The sequence below is a fragment of the Prunus avium genome, chromosome 2 (assembly GCF_965620075.1).
Source record: "Prunus avium chromosome 2, drPruAviu1.hap1.1, whole genome shotgun sequence".
NCBI classification, from domain to species: domain Eukaryota; kingdom Viridiplantae; phylum Streptophyta; class Magnoliopsida; order Rosales; family Rosaceae; genus Prunus; species Prunus avium.
Window position 1 is genome coordinate 10,952,049 of NC_142285.1, and position 16,108 is coordinate 10,968,156.

The 16,108-nt window shown below is 38.4% G+C and overlaps 2 pseudogenes; both read right to left on the minus strand.

Annotated features, from left to right (window-relative positions):
* The window catches only part of LOC110767940 (DEAD-box ATP-dependent RNA helicase 35-like), a 75,037-nt pseudogene that overhangs the window by 46,016 nt on the left and 12,913 nt on the right, over nt 1-16,108 (minus strand).
* LOC110744353 (protein FAR1-RELATED SEQUENCE 3 pseudogene) lies at nt 3,739-7,532 on the minus strand (annotated as a pseudogene).

The window sequence follows — 16,108 nt, forward strand, 5'->3', positions numbered from 1 at the left end:
TATCCGGTACATACCGAACATCACTCAATTCTCTGACTGTTCCATCATGCATCTTCAAACAGATTTTGCCTATCCCTTGTGTTTTGCAAGCATTATTATTGCCCATCAAAACAACTCCACCATCCAGCTCCTCGAAGCTAGAAAACCATTCCCGAATGGGACACATATGATAGGTGCAACCTGAATCCAAAATCCACTCCTCGGAGTGACCATCAGCAGATGAACTAGCCAAAGCAAACTCGAAATCATCATCTCCAGATTTTGCAACATTTGCTTCAGAACCCGCTTTCTCCTTCTCTTTGTTCTTCAATTTGGGGCAGTCTTTCTTCCAATGACCCTTTTGGCGACAAAAGGCACATTCGTCTTTAGCAGGAAACTTCCCTCGCGACTTTGAACGAGATTTTCCCCGCTTCCCAGATTTTCTTTCCTCTGTTCGACCCCTTGCAACAAGTGCCTCGGTTTGTGAATTGTGAGTCTTCTGATCCCTTTTACGACACTCATGATTCACCAATGCCGCAGACACCTCCTCAAGTTTCACCTCGGATTTTCCATACAACAAAGTAGTTGTCAAATGATCATAATCATCAGGCAATGAATTTAACAAACATAGTGCCTTATCCTCGTCAGGAATTTTCACATCAAGGTTTGCTAAATCAGCAAGTATTTTATTATAATCATTGAGGTGTTCATGCATAGAAATACCTGGACGATACTGAAATCGGAAGAGTCGCTTCTTCAAGAAGAGCCGATTTTCTGCACTCTTGGTCATATACTTCTCCTCCAATTTCGTCCAAAACTCCTTAGCAGAAGTTTCCTTCATATATGGGTATTTCAACTCTTTATCAAGGAATGATCGAATAGTGGCACAAGCATGAAGATTAATTCGCGTCCACTGCTTGTTATCAATATCTTCTGGTTTATCCTCCAGAACTATATCCAATTCTTGTTGATACAACACATCCATAACTTCACATTGCCACATACCAAAACTATTAGAGCCATTGAATTTCTCAACCTCTAACCTTGTAGTGGCGATTGGATGTCTATTGGATGTAGGTGCCGACGAAGATGATGCCGACTCCTTCTCCTTCACAGATTCATCTTTATCTCCAGCCATCAAATCCACTCGGCACTATTCACGGCTACTGTAGCAATCACTATTCACGGCTACTGTAGCGCAGCTACTGTTCACGGCACTGTAGAACCGGTACTGTTCACAGTACTGTAGCACGCCAATTTCCCCAGTCGAAACTGGAGCTCTGATACCACTTGTTGTGCGGAAGCGTCAACCAAGTGCGAGTGAAAATAAAACACAACTAGCAGGAGATAAAATGAACACAAACAACACCAACAAGAACACCAAGATTTATACTGGTTCGGCAATGCCTACATCCAGTTTGGAGACGACGGAGTATTCCACTATAATCAATGAGAACATACAACAGTGTTTATCACTCAATTTCCCAAAGACCCAAATAACCCAAGCTCACACATTTACAATAGGAAGAGAAACTGAAAATACAAAGCAAAGACAACTTGAGAGAATTTTCTTCTCTCTGCCGAATGGCTTCTTGCTGTTTCTCTCCCTCTACTTCCCTCCTTCAGCTGCTGCCATGCTTCTCAATTTATTGAGAAGCCAACGAGTGAAGACCAGCTAGTCAAATTATGAAGCCAACTATGAAGTCAGAAAGCCAACCAAGTTTGCATGGCTTTTGTCTCCCACGAGCTCCCATATGCTGCTGTCCAAAAGGCAAGTTGTAGCTGTCAATATTCTTCTGCAGCTGCAAAGCTCAATGTTTCTCTGCAAAGGTGCTGCAAAGATGTTATTCACCTGCAAAGCTGCTGCCTCCACTTACAGCAACCTCCCACAATATTTGGTCGGCTGACACAAGTCTTCCTTTGGCCATGTGATGGCTAGTGTGGCAGCCATCATGAAGAAACTATCAACACACGTGGGTGCAATTTTGAGCCAATAATCAACAGTACATACAAAGCATTCCAGACCAAGGTTACATGAAAACCATCTATATAACTTAGCTACAATTAAACTAGATGTGGTCCAAGGAATAGAATAACTAACTGCAACTAAACTAAATTTCTTCATGGAACACTGGTATCGTACACCGATGGCCATAGGCTAATAGATCTTCACTTCTCTATCGCTAGCGCCTTTTATACAGAGATAGTCTAGATTCGATTATTTGTTTTGGAGGTTGGCAAGGTAACTTCAAAGCAGATGAATAAGTCTTCTTTACAGACTTCATATCAGAATGAAGCTCCCTGTGTTCAACATAGAATCATGATACAATCAGAAATCATAACTTATTTGAGGACCATATATATCTGATTTAAATACGAAAAAAAAAAAAAGATTTCTCCCAAAAAATTCATTACAGAATTGACGAGCAGTTAGCATACAGAAGAAATACATAAGAATGAAATTATGTAAATGCTAAATTGGACTATGTCTAAGATTATAGAGTTTTTAAATGATATAGAGTTTCTTTATTAGACTATGTCTAAGATTGGGTATATAACTAAATTTGTATATAAATTATCAAATTTGAAGTATTTAACCACTTTAAAATATGAAATTCATGATAATTATGAAGAAAATACAAGGTTTATAAAAGGCCACCTCTAATGTGAATCTGCTTAACAGTGCAATTGTTATATTGTTGCAGCCTTGATTAAAGATAACTCAAACATACAGGATAGGAAAGTTGAAAAATTCTACACATATACAGAAGAGACATGCATACCTTCAAGTTGATACAAGTAAGGACAACCTACATCAATAATAGAAACTATAATAAGTCAACCCTATATCATTAGAGAAGGTATTCCAAAATAAAAATCTAGAGATCTCAGGTATAATGGAAAGTTGGAAACACATAGCCACAAAAGAGGTATAAACAGAAACAAACGAAACAACTATAAAACGTCCCTTAGATTCATACCGTGTTATCAGGATGGGCACCATCAGGGTGAATAGAGACGGGGGCCATGCTGGGCTGATTCAAATCAGCAACAGGAACTCCTCCATCATTAAGATTAAAGCGATGTGGCAATGCTTCTTGCCAAGGCCACAACGAGGGTGCCATTTCGCCAAGAGGCAGTGGGGATTTCTTCATATTGTCTTCTTGTATATTTCCACTAGCATGAGAGCTAGGAGGTGTGACTTTAGCAACATTTTTCTTCACAATAAGCATGTGCCACTTATGTTGAGCGATTGGGCGAAAATATGAACGTGTTCTTAAATTGCAAAAAAGATGACAAAAATTAAATATACAAGGATTAATGTGAAAATTCGAACATATTATAGGGATCAAAAGTGAAATTTAACCCTAAATCGTTGGTTGAGCCAAGTTTTACTAGCCCATATTGGAGCCAAGTTTTTGAACCTACCATACATATATTGATTGGAAATTCCAATTCCAGGAAGAAACAGACATAATTTGGATCGTATCTGCAAAACCCACTTCACATATTTTATTTTATAATGGCTAATCAGAATTGAATTGGCAGTGCAAGCACTAAACATACAGCACTCACGTTGCTGTCACTGACGCCCTCTCAATCTTCCATTTGTCCAAGATTTGTTTGCATGTAATCAATTATTAATATTAATAATTATTATAATTGCACATTTAATTTGATGATGATGATGAATAATTCTTTGGACTTGGGAGGGTTAATTATAAAACAAAAAGGAAGAAAGTAGCCGTCTCTGTGGTCTTAGCAGTAAGCACTGATGATATCATTTTAGAGACATGGTCAAAGGTAAAATGCCATAAGATGCCGCAGCAGGACGTGTTTTAATTTGGCCGTCTCCGATACAAAAAGCCCCAGCTAATAACTGCTACTACACAACACAAGTAGACAAATGGTGTGGTGGAGATTTTTCCCACCCTCTCGTAGAGCACTTATTGCTGCATCTTTTTCAATACCTTGGTTCTCTGAACTCTGTTCATCTAGTCCAACCCCAGATTTGGCATTTCTTGTCTATTGCTTCAATATGTAATGTGGTGGAAGGGTGAGAACATTTGTCACCGTGAAAACAGTCAAAATATGTCTACAGAGGATACCCGAATATTCAAACATCTGACAGCTGCAGCTTGCTTTCATCTCAGAGACATTTAATGTGACTATATACGCCTTGTCATCATGTTCATATTTTGCAACCCTGTATTTACTGACCAGTCCATCACCTTCAATTTTATTTGCAGCATAAACAAAAGTTTCTACCAATTCCTCTTGAAACTTTGCGAAAACTTTTTTGGTATACAGGTTAGCTGCCTGTTGTTCCTTTGGTGACCGTGTCTTCAGTACTGGTGTTGTTGACGTTGTATCATAATCTGCTTCTATTTCTTTTTCTATTGAAAGTTCTAGAGCCCTTTCGTACTGCTTAAAAAACAGAGGTATACTTGTCTGTTGATTCACATAGCCATGAAAGAAAGAACCAACACCTTGGTTAGAGAAAATTGCAGCAAAGAAAGTGCCACGAAAATAGACTGGGGCCCATTGCTTTCGAGCATTATACACTGCCTGCAGCCAGTCATTCCTCAGAAGATCGTATCTCTCAAGAAGGGACGCCCATGATGATTCGAAATCCTCCATTGTCTCTGAAAAGTTGATGCAGCTATATATAGCTCTCCGTATAAGGAAGGATGAGCAAGATATATATGAACCAGTCGTTCTTGTCCTTCTTAAAATATGCCACTTGCATATGGCAGTGCAGCGTTTGTGGAAATACCTGAGCAACTGCTACTTGTATGGCTCTGTCTTGGTCTGTAGTTATAGACACATGAGGCTTATCATTCATGGCAGAAAGCCATGTCCTAAACAGCCAAGTAAAGGAAGACTCGGACTCATCTAGAAGTAATGCACAACCAAACAATACCATCTGACCATGATGATGTTGTGCGCAGCGGAAGCGGATTGCACTGTGGTGGTTGATATGAAACCATTGAAACAACAAGAGCAAACTATGAAATACAGAAATCCAAACGACACAAGGATTTATACTGGTTCGGCCCGTGTGTAGCCTACATCCAGTTCGAAGACAGCGAGAAATTCCACTAGTATCCCAAAAGAGATTACAACCAAAGGAGATTAGCCCTCTCACCTACCCTAGGAATTACAGAGTTTAACTCTCACAACCCAAATCCCAAATACACCCAAGTCACTCACACACCGATACTAAAAGAGAGAACAAATAGTGCCACACTCAAAGACCAGTAGAGAAATGGATTTTTCTCTCACTGATCAGACAAGCAAACGTCTTCAAATGTGCAGCCACAACAAAGAGGAGCAGCAGCTCCTTCATCTCTCTCTCTCACATGTTGCACACGGCACCCCAAATGGTGAGGCACAAATGCCCACACACCTCACCCGTTGCTTGCTTCTCTTTTGTAGCCATTCAAACTTTCCAAAAGCCAACTAGCCACCTTTAATTAATGACCACCTGCCAACCCACTTTATAATTAATGTCCATATACCAAACCCACGTTATGGTCAGCCAAAGAATGAAGAAAATCCTTCATCATTGTACCATGCTTTGTCTCCCACTAAAGACATAATTAATCCATGCAATATCATTGGCCACTAACATTCAACAATTGTGGCTTCCCATTTTTCTCTTCCTTTGGTAGCTTTCGGCAAATGCATGAGAAAGGAAAGAACCAATCTCTTCCTTTCTCCAAGTGGATGACATGCAACGCAACAAAGATAGTAAACAACATAATATTTGAGCCAATTTCAACAATCTCCACTTTGGCACAAATTTACCAAGCCACAGTAGAACTTTCTATCGCTCATCTTCCTCTTACCAAATCAAGCTCAAGCACTCCTTGAACTTGCAACCAAAAATGTGTGCTTCGATCGAACCGAATGACCCCAACAGAAGAACCTCTTCAATGTCATCCTCATAACCAAGCCACACCAGCTGAATGTACATGCATAAACCGCACAAAACCTTAAACGCTTGAACCTCAAGCTTCTTCCGCTACGATACACGCATAGCCCGGGCGACCAAGTAGCAGAACGAACAATTTCAGCTGTCATAGGAGGGAATCATCCTCCTGAAAGATAACCCCTTACAATCAAAACCCTCACTTGAAAATCTAATGATCGAAAGAAAAAAAAAAACCCATGTAGCCATAAACAATGCTACCCAAAGTACATAGAGAAAATCAAAGCAACAAACTACACACTACCCACAAGGAACACCCACGAAAACTCTTGAAACTCCACCGTAAAGAAAATTTCAAAAGTCACCAAAGACAAGTAAAAAATCACACCCCAAGCACGGCACACCGGAATCATCGATCATAGGAGGAACATAAATTTTATCCTCCCCACGACATCCACAAAAGCACCTGCAAGAGGAATTATTAGACTCTTTTTCTTTCTTTGACTGATGGGCAATCAAATCTCAAATGCCCGTCCTTGTGGCAAAGTTGCATTTGTCCTCCTGAACATTCACCTTGGAACGCGATTTTCCTCCATTACTGCCTGATCCTTATCATCCTATTTTCATATTCATGACCTACACATTCATGAAAATCTTATTGAACTCAACAAGATAGTTTTGCCTAAGTGTACCTTCCGCCATACCACTGAGTGTACAATCGTTGTTTGGCATACAACCGATTGGAAATGATTTGGTCATATATGTATTCTCCACCATTTCAGCCATAGCCCAGCATGTGCAGTCTCATCGGCAACCTCACGAAGAACGCCGTCCGCTAACTGCAATCCAATCGCAGTGAGTGCCCGATTCAAGACATCATCCTTCTCCATCATTGGAACACGTTGCTGGCCATGCTTAGATACCCTTTAGCACCTTTTGAGCAGCCCCTGTTGCAATAACAAGGCTCTCATCTTCAACACCAAAGTCTGGAATTTTTCTCCTGTCAAAATAATTTCATATTTTCTCAACAAGTCTCCTGGTTTCATCATCACAAACACAAAACTCCACCAGATCGAAAAACTGGAGCTCTGATACCACTTGTTGTGCGCAGCGGAAGCGGATTGCACTGTGGTGGTTGATATGAAACCATTGAAACAACAAGAGCAAACTATGAAATACAGAAATCCAAACGACACAAGGATTTATACTGGTTCGGCCCGTGTGTAGCCTACATCCAGTTCGAAGACAGCGAGAAATTCCACTAGTATCCCAAAAGAGATTACAACCAAAGGAGATTAGCCCTCTCACCTACCCTAGGAATTACAGAGTTTAACTCTCACAACCCAAATCCCAAATACACCCAAGTCACTCACACACCGATACTAAAAGAGAGAACAAATAGTGCCACACCCAAAGACCAGTAGAGAAATGGATTTTTCTCTCACTGATCAGACAAGCAAACGTCTTCAAATGTGCAGCCACAACAAAGAGGAGCAGCAGCTCCTTCATCTCTCTCTCTCACATGTTGCACACGGCACCCCAAATGGTGAGGCACAAATGCCCACACACCTCACCCGTTGCTTGCTTCTCTTTTGTAGCCATTCAAACTTTCCAAAAGCCAACTGATCGGTTCATAATTGTATATTATTTCTTACCCTTCTAGCTTATGATTTGGTTATGTTTTTGAGTTAAACTTGTGCTTTTAATCCTTTTTGTGTTTATCTTTCAGTTAATTGAGCTTTAGGTAACAATGATGGCTTTGGAGAACATAATTCATGCAATTCAAGCATGTTAAGGCCTAATTTGGATGAATTGATGAAGAGCTTAAAGACAAATTCATTATGGCTACAGCCCCCTGCCAGTCCAGTTCCGTAGGTCATATTGCAAACTTTGTTTCAGCAACCTACATAGCTCGGATGAGGCCACATTCTTCATGAAAGTTGCTCCAATTGGTGTGTACTATAACTTATCCAAAATTCAGCCCCATTGGATAAATCTGGAGTCCGTTACCTAGCAAACACAGAACCATGCTCAGGATGGATCTTATCAGCGCGGAAAATGAGTTAGCAATTTGTTTCGGCCTTAACTTCTTCCTCCGACCTTGGATTGGCCCAAATAACATATGGCTGGAAAGAAGACATTCTGAACTTCAATTTAGAGTGCTTAAAGTCCTAATTTGATTAAGAGAAGCCCAAGTTGTAAGCCCTTGAAGTTGCTGGTCATGCTGACCTCAGCATGTGCTGGTTGGATGCTTGGTCATGGTGAGCTAGGTATGAGCTATCATTTCTGGTTGGAAGCTTGGTCATGGTGACATGAAGATGAGCTAGGGCTGCTGGTGGGATTTAGTGGTGAAGTGCATCAACCAATTCAAGATTTTCTAATACAAGTGCATCACCCATTTCAGATTTTCTAATACAAGTGCATCAACCATTTCAGATTTTATAATTCAAGTGTTGTATGCATTAGTCTTATTGAATTCTGATTTTCACTTCCCCTAGGCCTATAAATAGGGAAGTTCTCTAAGCTTGTAATAACACCCAAGGGGGGGAGCTCTTAAACACTTCTCTAGAGCTCCCTTCCCTTCTCTCCCTCAAATTCTCTTAGTTTCTTTTTTAGTTTTCAATTGTTATAATGAGATCTTTGTGCTGAAATTTTCCTTTAAGTCTTTCCAAGTTCTACTTTAATTTTCATTGTTATGTAAATTCTTTTCTTTAGTTTCACGTTTGATTAGTTTCCAAGTTTCAATTATGATTTTTGTTCTTATTCATTATGCTTATAAGTTAATATGCTAGTTTGAATGATTGATCACCATTTAGGCTTGCATGTTAGCTATCTTGGTTTGAATTAAGAGTAGACACCATACTTTAATTCAAATTGAACTATGAATAGGAAGAGTATGTATGGACATTCGACAACAGGGATTAGATACATGCTTGGTTGTTTAAATTGTTCTTCTATGCTTAATGGGTTCCTAATGCTTAATTTTAGGTTAGACAACAAATGATCAAATTAGGGAATTTGGAACGCAAGGTTATGACCACACACCATGGCTTAATCATACATTAGCTAGAATCAATCCGTTAATCTAATTGAACTTGGGAACTTATCTGCTTGAGTTAGTTATTTTCTTTCTTCCTTGTTTTATTTATTTCCATTCTTTTTCATTTCTGTTTTGTGTAGGGAAAATGAATTGAATCATTCAATCACCAATCCTCGTGGGATCGACCTCGCACTTACATACGCTATACTACCAAACGGCTCGTGCACTTGCGAGTATCACAAGTTGAGGATGTAGCTGAATCCATTTTGGTGCAGCTGTATCTACGCAACAAGTTTTTGGCGCCGTTGCCGGGGATCGGTAACATTGTTTGATTCTATTTGGCTTTCCTACTTTATTTTTTTTTTCTTAACTGGACAATTTCAAGTTTTAAAGTTAATGACATTAATGGACAAGTTGTGTTTGTAGTCCAACAGAAAAGGACAATTGCCCAACAAGCAAGAGAACTGGGTTTAAGTCCCAGCTTACACAACCCATTGGTGCTTGTTGCTTTGAAGCATGGAATTGGACATGTGTTGATTTTTCCTTTTCATTTTTAGTTTGTTTTTTATATTTCGTAATCCTTTAATTCTGTTTCAAGTTTTTTGTGTTCGTTTTAGCAATTTATGATAGCTTAATAAAAATGGAGAGAGATGGCAACCTCAATCATAAGAATGGGGAGTGTGGAGCAGTGGGAGAAGTCGCGACCTCCAAATGCATCATGCTCGACCTAATCGCTTCAAGGGGGAGTATTCCAATCCTTTCTCTTTAGTTGTTTTGTTATTACTTCAGTAATTTTAATTTTCTATTTCTTTTATTAAAAAAAAATTAAAAAAGATTTTTTATATTAGCTGACTCGTGGTAACTCCAGTGAGCGTCTCCGTCAATACAGTGTCTAGGAGTTCTTTAGGCGACACCTTCGGTGTCTAAGAAGTTTGGGTTTTAAGTGGGACCTTTGTGACCCCTCCAACCTTCCCGGATCCCCTGGCTGTGTTTTATGAGGCCCTTAACTGGTCATCCATGAGTTGCTTGTATATTTGTGTGTTTTTTTTCAAAAAAAAAAAACAAAACAAAAAAAAAATTAAAAAATTAAAAAATTAAAAAGTTTTAAAAAAAATTGAAATTTGAGTTTTTATTTAATTTTCCTTGTAAATTGCAATTTGGAACTTCTTTGTTGTTTTTTTTTTCTTTGTGTGGTCAGTTAGTTGTAAATAATAATAAATTTAAAAAAAAAAATCAATTTGGAAGTTCTTTGTTTTCTTTTATGTTCTTTTTTTTGTTTTGTTAGGTTAGTTTATTTATTTACGTGGTGTGGTTAGTTAGTTTATTTCTGAGTGTTAAAAACACATTTTTATTTCATTTCAAACATTACAAACAAAGAAAAAAAAAAGTAAAACAAAAAAAAAACAAAAAAAACATTCAAGTAAATTAAAAATAAAAACAACTTCTTCATCTTCATCTTCATCTTCATGGCATGCCTCTATTGTCTCTTACTTGCAGAATCTGCAGCAGCTCCACATGGTCCTCATTTTTTCTCTGCAGTGCTTCCACGTGCTGATTGGCACAGTAGAGCCGCTTCTGCAAGTCCGCCACCATAGCCTTCAAGGAAGTTATTTCCTCGCTCATCGCGGCACACTCCCGTGTTCTCGCCAGCAATCGCATACCCAAATTGGTAGCCGAGACCGCATGGAGAACAGTTAAATTATTGGACTCCTCCACCGCTGCTTTGTCAGACCTCTGTGCCACATGCAGATGATCTGTCGGTGTGAGCTTGCTGCCAATCATGCCTCCAAGCAGCGCTGCTCTGTTCGGCATTGCCTCAGAAAAGTTCGGTATTACCTCAACAAAGTTTGAGGCCGTACCGTGATGATATGTGGAGTTTGGGAAGACATGGTTTTGAGGAGCCCTTATCTGCGCATTCGGTGGTGCAAGGGACAGTTCAAGGCTAAGATCATCAAGGTGAGTGCATGAGGATGCCATTGTTTTGTTTTTGGATTTTTTGATGTTTTCTCTAAATTTGCAGGAGGAAATGCGGGGTGCTCTTCTACTTCACCGAGATGAGTTTAAATAGACTTATGCAGATGAGGGAGCCGAAAGCACTTCGGATCTCGAGGGTGCTATCCTGTGCTCTTTTCTCTCGGATCCCTTCATTTCTGGCGCAAATTGCGAGCACGTTTTTTTTTTAAAAGGGAGCATGTCTACACTTTCACTTACTTTTGCCTCCCTGTTTTCTGATGTTTGTGTTTTTGCTTTTTCAGTTTTTATTTTATTTTATTTTATTTTATTTTATTTTCAATTATTTTCTTCTTGTTTGACTGGTTTCTTAATAATGTAGTTGGAAGAAGAGACAAAATTAAAGATGCGTCTTGGACACCTGGTGCAAGAATCCCAACTCTTCTTTTAAATTATTGTTTGAATTGCGTGTTTATTTCAGTTTATTTATTTATTTATTTATTTTGTTTTTTATTTAATTAGGTAGTATAATTTAAAACTCATAGGATATTCTTTGAAGGAGCTAAATTTTTGGTAACTCCAGTGAGCAACCGCAGTCTATACAGTGTCTAGGAGTTCTTTAAGGCGACACCTTCGGTGTCTAAGAAGTTAGGGTTTTAAGCGGGACCATTGTGACCCCTCCAACCTTCCCGGAACCCCTGGCTGTGTTTTCTGAGGCCCTTAACTGGTCATCCTTAAGTTTTTCTCTTAAAAGAAGAAGCAGTTATTTGTGTATTTACTTAACTAAAAATAAAAAATAAAAATAAAAAAAAAATCTTGTTTGGGTCTTCGTGTTTTTGTTTGATTGTCGTTCTTTACATTTAGGGTCAATCGTTTCTTTGAGATAGCTAACGTTTTTATTTCCCAATTAAAGAAAAAAAAAACACACATACACTTTAAAATTAAATAATAAATAAAAACTGAAATCATTTCTTCTTGGCGCTCGGTGTCTCGACCATAAGAGCTTTGAGTTTGGCCCTCTGGCTGTCCTCTTCCGGGGCTTCACGCACAGCCTCTTGGGGCTCATCACTTGAGCTCCCAAAGATCGCAATCTTAGCTTGAGCGTAACTACTCTCGCGATCCGCTTGCTTGTGTTTACCCGGTCGGTCTAGGTCCTCCAGTTGCTTTCTCATGTCGCGAGAGTACAACTCTACCATCTTTGATAGATTTTTATTCTCGTCTCGCAATACTTCTAGCTGGTGTCGATTCACCTCCACAATCCTTGACCTCTCCCTTTTCAAGCTTTTTATAGCACTCTGACAGTCTTCAACCAAACTTCGCTCCGCCGCCAACTGAGCTTTAAGCACCTCTACCTCATGGGACTTCGCAAGTAGGCGATGACCCAAACTTGCGACACATGCTGTACTCTGCACGCTCAGTGCCAGGGCATCACTCGTGACTCGGTTGTCATCCCTTGTCCCGAACACACGTATATCTTTGGGAGTCACTAAATTTCTGCAAACTCCAATGGCAACATCGTTGTCCAGGAGTATTGAGTCATTGACAGTCACAGGCCCCCGTGCGGAGGCAAAGTAGGGCATCCATACTGGTGCTACTGCTTGGCCTCGTGTCTGAGTCGGTGGAGCTAGGTTGAGATCTAACGAAAAGGGGTAGGAAGAAGCCATTTGATTTCTCACTTTTTTTTTCTTTTTCTTGCTTCTTTTCTCTTTTGTGTTTCTGAGTTTGTGTGGTTTTTGTTTTTTGTTTTTTTCCCTTCTTTTTCCTTCTTATAGATGTAGTCTTTGACAAACAAACCCTAGCCGTTGCAGCGTCTAAGCGTTTTCTGAATATCCAGCGTTCCTCGAGTCCCACAACCTTCTCACTTTCCAACCGTTTCCAACACATTTGTCACGACTTGCTTTGTCTGAACGGACGCGTTCAGCAAAGTTGTCGCGCCTTTCCATGAGCCCGTAATTTTCGCTTGTGGATCTGCGGCGCCTCTATGCGTCGACACGTGGCTCCTGCTTTCTGCCCGTGACTATCCATGAAACGACATCAGGGACCACATTCCCTCTTTTTAGAAATCCCGCTTTGCGCTCATAATTCACGTTTTATCTTTTTAAGAAAAAAATTAAATTTAAACGTGTGGGCTTCAGATTTCATGTTGGGTCGGGTTTTACCGTTGTTGGGTTAATTTCATTTTGGGTTGGGCTTTCAATTGTTTGGGTTTCAGTTTGTGTAAGACTATCTGTTAGGGCTTACTGTTTTGAGTGTTTTACTGTTTCGTGTTTTTTTATTTTTTTATTTTATTTTATTTTATTTGATTGTTTGTTTTGAAATTTTTATTTTGTAATTGTTTTATTTTATTTTTGTATGTTTTGTGATTTTTATTTGCTTTAATACCCTTCATTTGTTGTTATGACATTGGTTGTGGCTAATTTTTAAACATTGAGGACCATGTTCATTTCTAGGTTTGGGGGTATTGGAGTTTAGCAAGTAAATTTGGTTTTTCTTAAAATTAAAAAAAATAATAATTGAAAAAAAAAAAATTATTTATGTTTTTGCTTGTTTTTATTTTAAGTATTGTTTTGTTTTGTTTTTGTTTTGAGTCACTTTCCGAACACTTATGATGAGATAGTGATAAATGTTTGCATGACTTAAATAAAAATTGGATTTCATTTTATTTTAGTGTTTTTTTTTCTTTATTAAAAAATAAAAAAAAATTTGGCATTGTTCTAGCATGATATGTTTGAAACCTTCTTTACACTTGCCATTTGTTTCATAATTTTCCAATTAAAGGATTTGCATGACCCAAAGAATTGTATCAAGCACAAATTAGACTTATATAACCATATAAAGTGAGCTTTTGAGCCTTGTACTTCAATTCATGAGTGTTATATACATACTCTTATTTTCTTGTCATCAAAGTTGTTGTTTGATCTCATTATTTATTGATTTGGTTGAACACTTAAAAGTCATTCATTCTTATGCAATTTGACTTCACGACATTTAAGAAGTGATATTAAGGCTCTCTTTGGATCGTTTGTGCCTTTCAAGCTAACCTTATGCATGCTTAAGCATGATTTTCCATTGTTAACCATTTTGAGCCTACATGTAAACCTTTTCTTTCATTTAACCAATTATATTTCCTCGCCTTAGCCTGAAAAACAAATATTTACCTTTCTAAAGAACTCATGAGCTTTAATTGGGATGTGTTTTTCATACTAAGTTTGGGAATTTCGAAGAAAAAAAAAATCACACAATTGGTGAAAGAAAAGAGAAAAGTTGTGATTAAGTGGTGGTTGAATGAAATTTCATTTTTGGGCCTTCAAAATAAATTGGTGGTTGTTCAGGAAAGGAGTGAATCAATGTAAATGAAGGGTATAAGGAGTTTTGATCAGGTAAAAGAAAAAAATCTAATCGTGATGATTCGAAGTCTTGTAAACAATTATTTTATGCTCTTGCATTGCGAGTTCCTTGGACTTTGTATTATCCATATCCTTCATTTCTTACTCACCTTACACCCTTGGCCCCATTACAACCCATGTTAAAGACCTAAATTGATCTTAAATGTCATGTGGTTGAATTGCATTCATTTTTCTACTTTTAAGTGTTTGACATCCTTCTTGAGATCATATTAATGCAAGTTCTTCATATTTCTATTGCGAGTTAAGTCCCTTATGGTTTAACTCTATTCTCATGTTTATAACTGAGTGTGCATTATAGCCCTCTTCTGAGTGATTCATTTGTGAGATGACAACTTTGGTGAGATTTGAAGTTGAACTTATGCTTTGTATGATTTTTGAAATTGTGTGAAAACTAAGATTGGGGAATTTGTTGCATTTGGCTATCACACTACTACACTTTGAGCATATTGTGTTTAGAACTTTGCCGCTTTGTAAATAATGTCTAAAAATTGAGCTTTTATTGTTAAAACGTTTAAGTCATGTGCATGAGTCATTTCTCTTCAGAAAATGTTCGGAAAAATTATTTTAAGTTCTTTGTGTTTTTGTGTTTGTTTTTGTTTTTGGTTTTGCTTAAGGACTAACAATCTTTAAGTTTTCTAATTACTTTGTTTTACAAAGTCAGTAAAACGTTTGTGGGTATCGTATCTGTTAAACCCTCAGGAGACACAACTCCTCCTACTATGGATGCCTAGAGGTTTAAAGGCTTGTTGCATATGCTAAATGCAATCGAGTTACCTACGAAAGTGGTTTAGTTAACTTCTAGTTTTGTTTTTAACTTTGTTTTGTGTTGTTTTGCTCGAGGACTAGCAAAATCTAGGTTTGGGGGTATTTGATCGGTTCATAATTGTATATTATTTCTTACCCTTCTAGCTTATGATTTGGTTATGTTTTTGAGTTAAACTTGTGCTTTTAATCCTTTTTGTGTTTATCTTTCAGTTAATTGAGCTTTAGGTAACAATGATGGCTTTGGAGAACATAATTCATGCAATTCAAGCATGTTAAGGCCTAATTTGGATGAATTGATGAAGAGCTTAAAGACAAATTCATTATGGCTACAGCCCCCTGCCAGTCCAGTTCCGTAGGTCATATTGCAAGCTTTGTTTCAGCAACCTACATAGCTCGGATGAGGCCACATTCTTCATGAAAGTTGCTCCAATTGGTGTGTACTATAACATATCCAAACTTCAGCCCCATTGGATAAATCTGGAGTCCGTTACCTAGCAAACACAGAACCATGCTCAGGATGGATCTTATCAGCGCGGAAAATGAGTTAGCAATTTGTTTCGGCCTTAACTTCTTCCTCCGACCTTGGATTGGCCCAAATAACATATGGCTGGAAAGAAGACATTCTGAACTTCAATTTAGAGTGCTTAAAGTCCTAATTTGATTAAGAGAAGCCCAAGTTGTAAGCCCTTGAAGTTGCTGGTCATGCTGACCTCAGCATGTGCTGGTTGGATGCTTGGTCATGGTGAGCTAGGTATGAGCTATCATTTCTGGTTGGAAGCTTGGTCATGGTGACATGAAGATGAGCTAGGGCTGCTGGTGGGATTTAGTGGTGAAGTGCATCAACCAATTCAAGATTTTCTAATACAAGTGCATCACCCATTTCAGATTTTCTAATACAAGTGCATCAACCATTTCAGATTTTATAATTCAAGTGTTGTATGCATTAGTCTTATTGAATTCTGATTTTCACTTCCCCTAGGCCTATAAATAGGGAAGTTCTCTAAGCTTGTAATAACACCCCAAGGGGGGGAG